The sequence below is a fragment of the Lampris incognitus genome, chromosome 21 (assembly GCF_029633865.1).
Source record: "Lampris incognitus isolate fLamInc1 chromosome 21, fLamInc1.hap2, whole genome shotgun sequence".
Taxonomy (NCBI): domain Eukaryota; kingdom Metazoa; phylum Chordata; class Actinopteri; order Lampriformes; family Lampridae; genus Lampris; species Lampris incognitus.
Window position 1 is genome coordinate 16576236 of NC_079231.1, and position 9251 is coordinate 16585486.

Here is a 9251-nt window from a genome sequence, read left to right on the forward strand (position 1 = left end):
GTTAATTAACTCTGATTGAGACAATGCTTTTAACAAAGCTTGGATTTACCATCGACTCAATATTTCCAAGAGGATTAGCAGGTTTTGGTCGGGGGACCTGACAGATGGTGTCAGGGGGTATTACCTAACAAAAGATTGCTGACTGGATCACGGCTGCAGCGAAACACGGCAACAAATTACTTGATGGACAGGTAAACCGAACCTGTGTGCATACGCGTTTGTGCATGCGTGCGCGTGTGCACGAGAGTTTGCGTGTTCATGCGTGTGTTTTTGTGTGTGCATGTGTGTTTGTGCATGTGTGTACAAGCGCGTTTGTTTGTGTGTGCGTGCACGCGTGTATTTATGTGTGCACGCGTGTATTTATGTGTGCGCGCGTGTATTCCTGGTTGTTGGCATGAGGGGGGGGGGGGTGTTACGACCGCTCGCCTTTAAAGCTGCATTCGGTGCTGAGTCACTGCCTCTGTTGCCACGGGAACTCGCAAAAAAAAGAGGGAGAATGTACGCGTCCGCGTTTGCGTCATCTGGCGCGCGCCCGCAGCGTCTTAACGCAGCGTGATGACGTCAGCGAGACGTAAATACACGCAGCGTTGCGGACTCCGTTTGATTTGGTTCCGCCGCCGGAACTTAAGTCCACAGAGACTAAAAAATTAAATGAATGGATAAATAAAATAAAACAGATAAAACAGCGGACACACAGCAGCAGCTTCCAGCAAGGCAAGTCACGTTGTGTAGTCGTGAGTCTTGTCTCTGATCAGACCCCAGGAACACATCACAATCTGTCTGCATGCAGAGAGAGAAGGACCTAAAATGGTGTCCTTTCAGTGTGACGACAAAAACTAGTGTAGTTCAGCACATAGCACACTGAAACACCTGAGACAGGATATACTCATAGGTACTGGATGTATAGACACAAGTCTGTCATCCACCCTGTTACCATTATGTAACACAAGCATGGCGCTTGAAATGTTTTATATATAGGTCTGTTTCCTGTTAGAAAGGAGCGGGTGACGGGAAGAGAGCCGCGGAGATCAGGCAGGCCGGGGTAAACCCTGAGATGAGGACCGGCTCGGCTCGTGTAACCTGAACCCCGAGTGGGACAGCTGGGAAAACTGTGGCCACTTTGACCTTTGACTCGTACAAAGGACATACATACATATACACCTATGGCCGCCCTCATCCTCGTATTTCCACCTTGTGTTAAAAGAGCTATACGTATGTAAACAAACACACAGACACACAGACACACACAACAAAACCCTCAAATACAAGTGTGGCGTTAACGTGAGCGACTACTCCTCTCGCTAAAAATAGTTTCCAGAAGGAGTTAACAGACAATTTACAGTCTATTGGGAGTTTTGACCTCTGCCGGCGAACTCCGACCTTTGAGAGAGGCGTGTAAGATAATGATGAACCAGTCGTAACTCTCCCCCCGCCCCCCGTCGGTGCAACTCCTCCGTTTATCTGAGGCAGCCGCTGGGAGAACAGAGTACTGGTACTACTGTTTGTACAGTAAACCCAGGCAAACAGAGGTGCCCTTTCGTTCAACCAGCGCTCGACCCCTTGTTGCGGTGTGTTACGCCGCAGTTTGAATTGGGGATGGGTTGAGACAGGTCCAGGGAGGAGTGCAAACAAACTGGCTCATCTCGGAAAGGACGGGCGCACGTGAAGGTGCCGGCGATGAGGCGATGCCAATGAAATGCCTTTCCCACGTTTCCTACCTTCCTGCCCCGACGTGTTTATGTGCCAGCGGGTACATGCGGCCTGCGGAAGGCCGGAAGCCACTGAAGCTGGTGAAGGACGCGCTGGTTACCATCCCAAACAAGTCGAGGTATCGCCGTACACGTAACACGTCCAGCTCATTCAAAACGAGAGAGGTTTCTTTTTTTTTCCGGCATTTGCCGCTTTTATTTGCTAGCAATAGTCGAGCAAGAAAGAGAGAGACGGGAAAGGCAGGGGAGAGCGAGGGGATGGCACGGGGCAAAGGGCCCGGGCCGGATTCCAACCCAGGCCGCTGCGGTAAGGACTCTCAGCCTTATGTGGTACGCGCTCTACCATGTGAGCCACCGGGGGCGCCCCTGAGAGGGTTCTTTGTTGTTCACCCTAGGCCTAGAAGGTGGTCTGTGTAATATTTCAGAAGCGCTGAACTTGTACCGAATGAAACGGAGGAAACGAGCGTTTTGTTGATTTGTGAGCACTCGGGACAAACCCTACCTACCCCTTCGCCCAATCCCTTCATCCCTCGCCGTCCTCAGCAAATACATGGCAAGGGCAGCAACCTGATATCCGCCACCCTATCTGGTGGCGCCTTCCTTTCCATTAGCTCATTTCGCCTAGCTTGACTTGTTGTTGTAATTCATGTTGCCGGGCCACAGAGGTCGCCACTCGGGTCTTTAAATTCGAAGGTTGGTGAATGGAGGGGGGGGGGGTAGAGGAACGGGATGATGTAGAGGAAGCGAGAAGGATGACTGTGAAATTGCCACAGCGGGAGCACTGAGTTCAGTGGCTCCCACCTCCTCCTCCTCCGCCCCCCCCCCCCTTTGCTCTGGCGGCTCCTCGCAGGGGCTAACGGGGCACCTGTCTGTGGCATCTGCCTCTGCCAGTAATGCCCCTCTGTTCTGTCATCTCGCCCAGTTCGTCACAGGCGCCCCGAGTTCTCCCTTCCTCGACGGCTCGCAGCGAGAAGTAAGCAACGCGCCCCCAGAACTGCCGAGCTCGGCCCGGGGGACTGCGTGTTGGCGTCCGGGGCACCTCGGCCGGCAGCCCGAGAAACTCTGCGAGCCTTTTCGATGTCCCACAAAGTGCCGTCAAAACGTTTCCCAGTTTAAGGTTAGCGTTTCAGGCGCAGTCCAAGTTCACGTTCTTCTTGCGAGGCTCCTCGAAAACCAGAAGGCCGAATGAAAAACATGTCACGCTTTGTGCCTTTAGTATCTATGTATAGTGATAGCAGTGTGTGTGTGTGCGTGTGCGGGGGGGGGGGTGTCGGAGTATTTTGGGTGGGGTGAGATTAGGGAGTGACCATAGGGGAGAATGGACTTCCCAGTTGCGGGTTATAGCCACATTGCTTGGACGCCAACCTTGCTCATAATCGTTTCCTTTCCACCGCGACGCACATTCTTACCCAACGCAAAAACAAAAAAAACCCCCAACATCAAGTGGATACGGTTCCTCCCTCCCTCCTCCGAGTTATATATATACATACACACACACACACACACACACACACACACACACACACACACACAGCTTTTTAACACAACCGGTGGACACAATTGCAGCAAGAAAATGCACCCGCTGCTGTTGTCTTACGTAAAGCGAAAGGACGAAGAGGAGCTCTTTGTCTGAGATAAATGGCATTTAGCGCAGGGAATTACTCAACTCACTGAAGTCAATGTGTCACCGACGGCACCGCCGGGGTCACTCACACGCCGACAATCAAAGCGTTTATGGCGCTGTTACGCACTTTGAACAGAGATACCACACACACACACACACACACACACACACACACACACACCACAAAAAGCCAGGCTATTATCATTACAATTATCCTCTGCACAATGAAACTAGGTTTTATAAAACAAGACAGCAAGAAGGCACCCCACCTTTAACAACAAGACGCACAAAAGAAGGCTATCATATAAGCAAGTCACCTCAAGAAATGGAAGAATGACTTCGGAGGAACGCAGAGATAACCAGAAATGAAATCGCATTAATCAACGTCAGTGCAGCAATCGTGGTTGCTGTATAATAACTAGCCGGTGATTTGTGTGCGTGCATGTGATGTATGTGCGGGAGTGCATGTGATGTATTTGCGGGAGTGCATGTAAGCGGTCATATTATCATATGCATTTGCATAATATCGGAGCTTTGCTGCAGAAACACACTGCTGGTGAGAGCAGACGGAGCAAATGAGAGACTTGAGGGAGGGATTTAAGCAGCTTCACATTTCACTTATTAACAGAATGTTTTCTGCGTAAAAGTCACCTTGTCCTGATAGCACACTGCAGAGGAGCCCTCCTCTCCCTCTTCCTGATTCTCTCTCTCTCTCCCCCTCCCTCCCCGCCTTCCATCTCCGTGTCCTCGCTCTAACGTACTGTGCTGACCGGCTGAATGGCTCGACACAGCACCGCCACAACCTGCAGGCACCACTACTACCCCCTCCATGCGGTAACATGACGGCAGAATTTATGTTGCCGGTGTGATTTGGGTGTGAGAGTACTCTCTCCTTCTCCCTCTCTCTCTCCTTCTCCCTCTCTCTCTCCTTCTCTCCCTCTCCTCCTTCTCTCTCCTTCTCCCTCTCCTTCTCTCTCTCTCGCTCTCCTTCTCCCTCTCTCCTTCTCCCTCTCTCTCTCCTTCTCCCTCTCTCTTTCTCTCTCCTCCCTCTCTCTCTCCTTCTCTCCCTCTCCTCCTTCTCTCTCCTTCTCCCTCTCCTTCTCTCTCTCTCCTTCTCCCTCTCTCCTTCTCTCCCTCCCTCTCTCTCTCTCCTCCCTCTCTCTCTCCCTCTCCTCCCTCTCTCTCTCCTCTCTCTCTCCTTCTCCCTCTCTCTCTCCTTCTCTCCCTCTCCTCTCCTTCTCTCTCTCCTTCTCTCTCTCTCTCCTTCTCTCCCTCTCCTCCCTCTCTCTCTCCTCTCCTTCTCTCTCTCTCCTTCTCCCTCTCCTTCTCTCTCTCTCGCTCTCCTTCTCCCTCTCTCCTCTCTCCTTCTCCCTCTCTCTCTTCTTCTCGCTCTCTTTCTGACCACGCTGACCTCTGGAGGTTTGGCACGAGAACTCGGCAGCGTGTGCGAAGAGCCCCATCAATCACGTTTCCCCTAGCAACTGCCAAGAGCCACTACTACGATATGCCCTCAGCAGGGCCAGGAGAGCCCCTCCCACCCGCACGAGAGGTGAAAGCATGTGCGTACCGTCCCCTCGGAGATCACCTGAGCTCCCAACCAGGAAGTGCAGACTGCGGCAGTTTCCCGTCCCGTCCCGCGGAGTGTCCTTCCTGCAGGCTCACCTTCAACTTTGGACCGAAGTCTCGGGCTTGCAGAGTCTCTGCGTGCATGCCGGGAGAGGAAGACGCCATTTCTTTCACCTATGGGGGGGAAATGAAACGCGCTGCAGTCAGAAAGCCATTTCTGATTAACATTTAGGATTACAAAAAAAAGAGAAGAAAAAAAGATGAATAAAAATGAAAAGTTGAACCGTTAGAAACTGACTCAACTGTGCTTACGTGTTGTACTTATACATGTTACAGGGCGCGACTTTCTGCGTTTATCCGCAGGAGTCAGCTTGAACCACATGCATTTCTGATACAAGTTTGCCTGGATAGACTAGATAAGTGACACTCAGCCATGCACCATATAGGGCCCCGTCTGTGTGTGTGTGTGTGTGTGTGTGTGTGTGTAGGTTGTCATTCCAACACAACGCCAACACTTCTTCTCGCAAGACAGATAAGGATTATCAGTGAAATCGGCTTAAATGAAAACCAGCATACACATGACCCCCCCCCCCCCCGTGGCACATGGGAAGAGCAGAAGTTGACTAGATCACATTAGGTCACGCCACACATGCCCTGCACTGCAGTTTGGAAAAGTATGAACTTGAAATGACCGTGTCCGTCTTTCTGAGTTCAGAACATTTGAGTTTTTGTGCCATGTCATCTAGGTGTGTAACGCTAGTAGGAAGTTTTGATCCTGGCCCGTTTCTTTATCAGATAACCTTGTTGCTGCAGGTTATCGTTTGCTCCGGGCAAGTCCGTTGATAAGGAGAGAGGACATAACTGATCTTTAATCAGCTTTATAAAGAAATCTGTCAGCGTCGGAGGCGAGACGAGGCGTAGACGCGGAGCCCCCGCTCGTCTTCGCCCGAGGAGCAATAAACATAAGGTCATCCTGCCTCGTTACTGCAATTATCGGAGAAAAGGATCTTTGTGTGTATCCCTGCGCGTAAACACACACACACACTAATGTGCTCTTCCTGGCAGCATGAAAGGAGCCCTCTGCTCAGCATGTGAAGCACTGTTATTAATAGCAACAATACATTTTGGAGCATAAGGTGCTGGAGAGAGAGGGAGGGGGGATGACGAGAGAGGGGGGGCATACAGGACAAAGAGAGAGAGAGCGAGAGAGGGAGAGATGGTGTTGATGCTCTTCACAAGCGTGTAACATGTATATGGAGGTTGTGCCCCTGGTGACGTCATCGGGTGACGGAAAAGTACCGCCACAGAGAAGCGGTGGGGCTCCATGCGGAGATATGCGGGGATGGTGGGATTAGACGATTAGCGACCCCCCCTCCCCCCCATTCTGTCCTCGTCTCTCTTTGTCTTTTTGCCTCCAGTCCTTCTCCACGGTTCCGGACACGGCGCAGAGAAAACGCCGGGCGGCGGCGACCTGCCCTCGCCGCTCCTGCTGCCGCGCAGCCGGTGACCTTCACGCCACCGGTCCAGCGGCCCGGTTCTGCAGATAATTACAGTCCGGGTCCAGGCGAATGTTTGACTCAGTGTTTTTTTTGGGGGGGGGGGTTGTTGCATAGGACTGTCACACACCCGACTCCCTCCGTCGCGATCGTGAGCGGAGGCAGAATACTGCGGTCAGCACCAAATAAATCACCCATTTTAAAACGGAGTAGTGAGTCTGACGTCTTCCGGTGAAGCTCGGAATGACTCGAGCCAAGCGCGCCCCTAAACGTGACCGCTCGGTAGGGTCGGGTTATCAGGGCCACCTGACAACAGGAGCCGCTCCGTAGTCGCATGAATCTTTTCCTAAATCGGCGGCTGTGACGTCATGCACGGCAGATGCGGCGTGTGTCTGCCCCCTCCTGGATACGGGTTTCCACTGCATGCTTACCCGGGGACATCTATCACGAATGGCCCCCGCTCAAGCGTCCTGCAGAGGTTCACAGTGAGGCCTATTTTGTACCATTTTATAGCTTTCATGAGACCTCTCAAGAGCCAAAATATTACTTAGTGATGACAAAAAAAAGGCTCAAACTGAGGGATGATTTTTTAGAGCCCATCTAAATGCTAAGTAGAATAAAAAAAATACCATTTCAAATTTTGCTCACTACCCTTGCCACCGGAGACGAACACATGCAGGCCTGGATGTACTGTACTTGCTGGCATTAAGTGGCTCATACGTCTGCTGTCTCTCAGACACTAAGAAAGCCGGCCGGGGCCAAAATGGCTTCTTAGCAGGTCCGTCAGTGTTGCTAAAATCCTCCAGCGTACTGGGACAAAGGCCACGGGGAAGCTAATGCCACTTTTGAAGGCTTCTCCTTGACAGTCCTTCATTCAACAGTAATCCCCAGGATCGCACGGAGGGGGGGGGGCCGCATGGGAAATATATGCTTTAAAAACCTCGTCCAACTTTGCGGCCGCGTACGGATTAATCTGCCTCGCCGCGGGAGAATTAACGCCACTGAACTGAATGAGCCCAACGCCCGTCGCTAAACAATAACGGACGGTGAAATAGGCTATTAGGAACAGTGTGTACACATACGTGTGTGTGTGTGTGTGTGTGTGTTTTCTTTCCATCAGCGATAAGAGTCAAATCAACACCATGTGAAGGAAAGGGTACCCGAGCAATGCCAGCTCTGCTTCATCCGCGTCCGTCGTCTGGTTCTACAGGACCGGTGCCTTTTTGTCCCCCCCTGCAAACAGACCGGACTGTCATCAGCTTTCCATTTGAGGGAAATCAAATAAAACAATTTGTTTGCTTTTCCACAAGTCCTCTCGCAGTACGATCGCCGCAATCTGGGTCTGCAACAAACAAATCCAGTCAACCGTGCACTTCTGCATCTCCTCTTCATCAAATCAGACCTGCGGACTGAGTGAACCCAATTTAAAAGTGGCCTCGTTTTTTTTTCTTTTTTTGTTTTTTTTTCTGACAACAACAAACGGCACAGAATGAAAAACTGCTTATGTGCCTCTGAAAACCTCACACACACACACACACACACACACACACACACACACACACACACCTCGCTGTAACATCCAACTATGGAGCCAGATGGGATAGATGACCTGAAAGCAACGCCATTTCTGACACTGACGAATGATGTTGTGACGACGATACGCAGGCGAGGAGGCAAAACAACACAAAACAACAACAAAACAAAAAAAATTGGCTTTCTTTAGCAAGTGGACGTAGGCTGAAACATGTGACGTCCATCCTCCTTCATCAATGTCGGCCCCACTGAGCGGATGACGTCTGCCGTCGTGGTTGTCGGAGCAGCTGACCTGCAAGGGCACCGGACAGGAAGTTGGGCCTCTATTGAGCTGTGGTGTCATGCAAAACAGGATGTGATGTAGTCACAAGAACTGACCAGAAACGGTTTTGGCCACCAAGACTCGCGGAGCGGGCCGGAGAAACCGTTCTGCAGCGCCGGACGGCTTATTACCGTCCTGGAAAAGGAGGCTGGGCGTTGTCTGTCAATTTTAACCTTGAAAGGCGAATGCTGACTGCCAAGCTCGCTCATGACGTCATGACTTGTGCAAGAAACGACAGTCGAACGTCCTCTCGCCCGGTGTCCTTCCTTCCTCACTTAAGAGTGTGAAGACTGCTGCGGAGGCTTAATCACGAGGCTGATGTTAATGTACGTTAACACTTAAGTCGCACACATACCGCAGCGGGGGTGGCAGAACTGGGTAAATGTTCAAGGATGTTATTACCATAAAACACGATCCAGTTCTTCACCACCACCCCCACCCCACCCCTATTGTCTTGTCCTGTCTCATCCACCCAAGTCTGTGGAATGATAAATGAGTGGCGACCCGGGTGCGGAACTTCCGTCTCATCTTTTCTCCACATTTTCACTCCGGCTGAGAGATGGATGACCAGCTGCTCTCGCGTTGGCAGTGATGGATGTCAGCTGTGAGGAGGCAGTTTGTTAGAAGCGGATCAGGGTCCGGGGCAGTGACCGCCTCCCCACAATGCGAGATGGACGAGGGGCGATAGTGTGTACACCGATGGACTACACGGCCCTGAAGAATGACGGCGGCGGGTTAGAAATGCTGTATATAACGGAGGGAAAATACGAGTGCTGAGCACAAGATCCCTGCGTTTCGCTTCATCCCTTGTGTAACCGAATCATCCGTCCCAACGAGGAGTTTAGAAAAAGTAAATTTTGCCCCCTTCAGTTGTGTTTCATTAGCAATGACAAACCTGATGGCACTCTGAACTGTAGTTTAGTTACACATCCCTCAATGGAGGTGATGGCGTCAGAGGTCTTTACATGCCCACAGATGTTACTTTTCAGTCTATCCGTTTG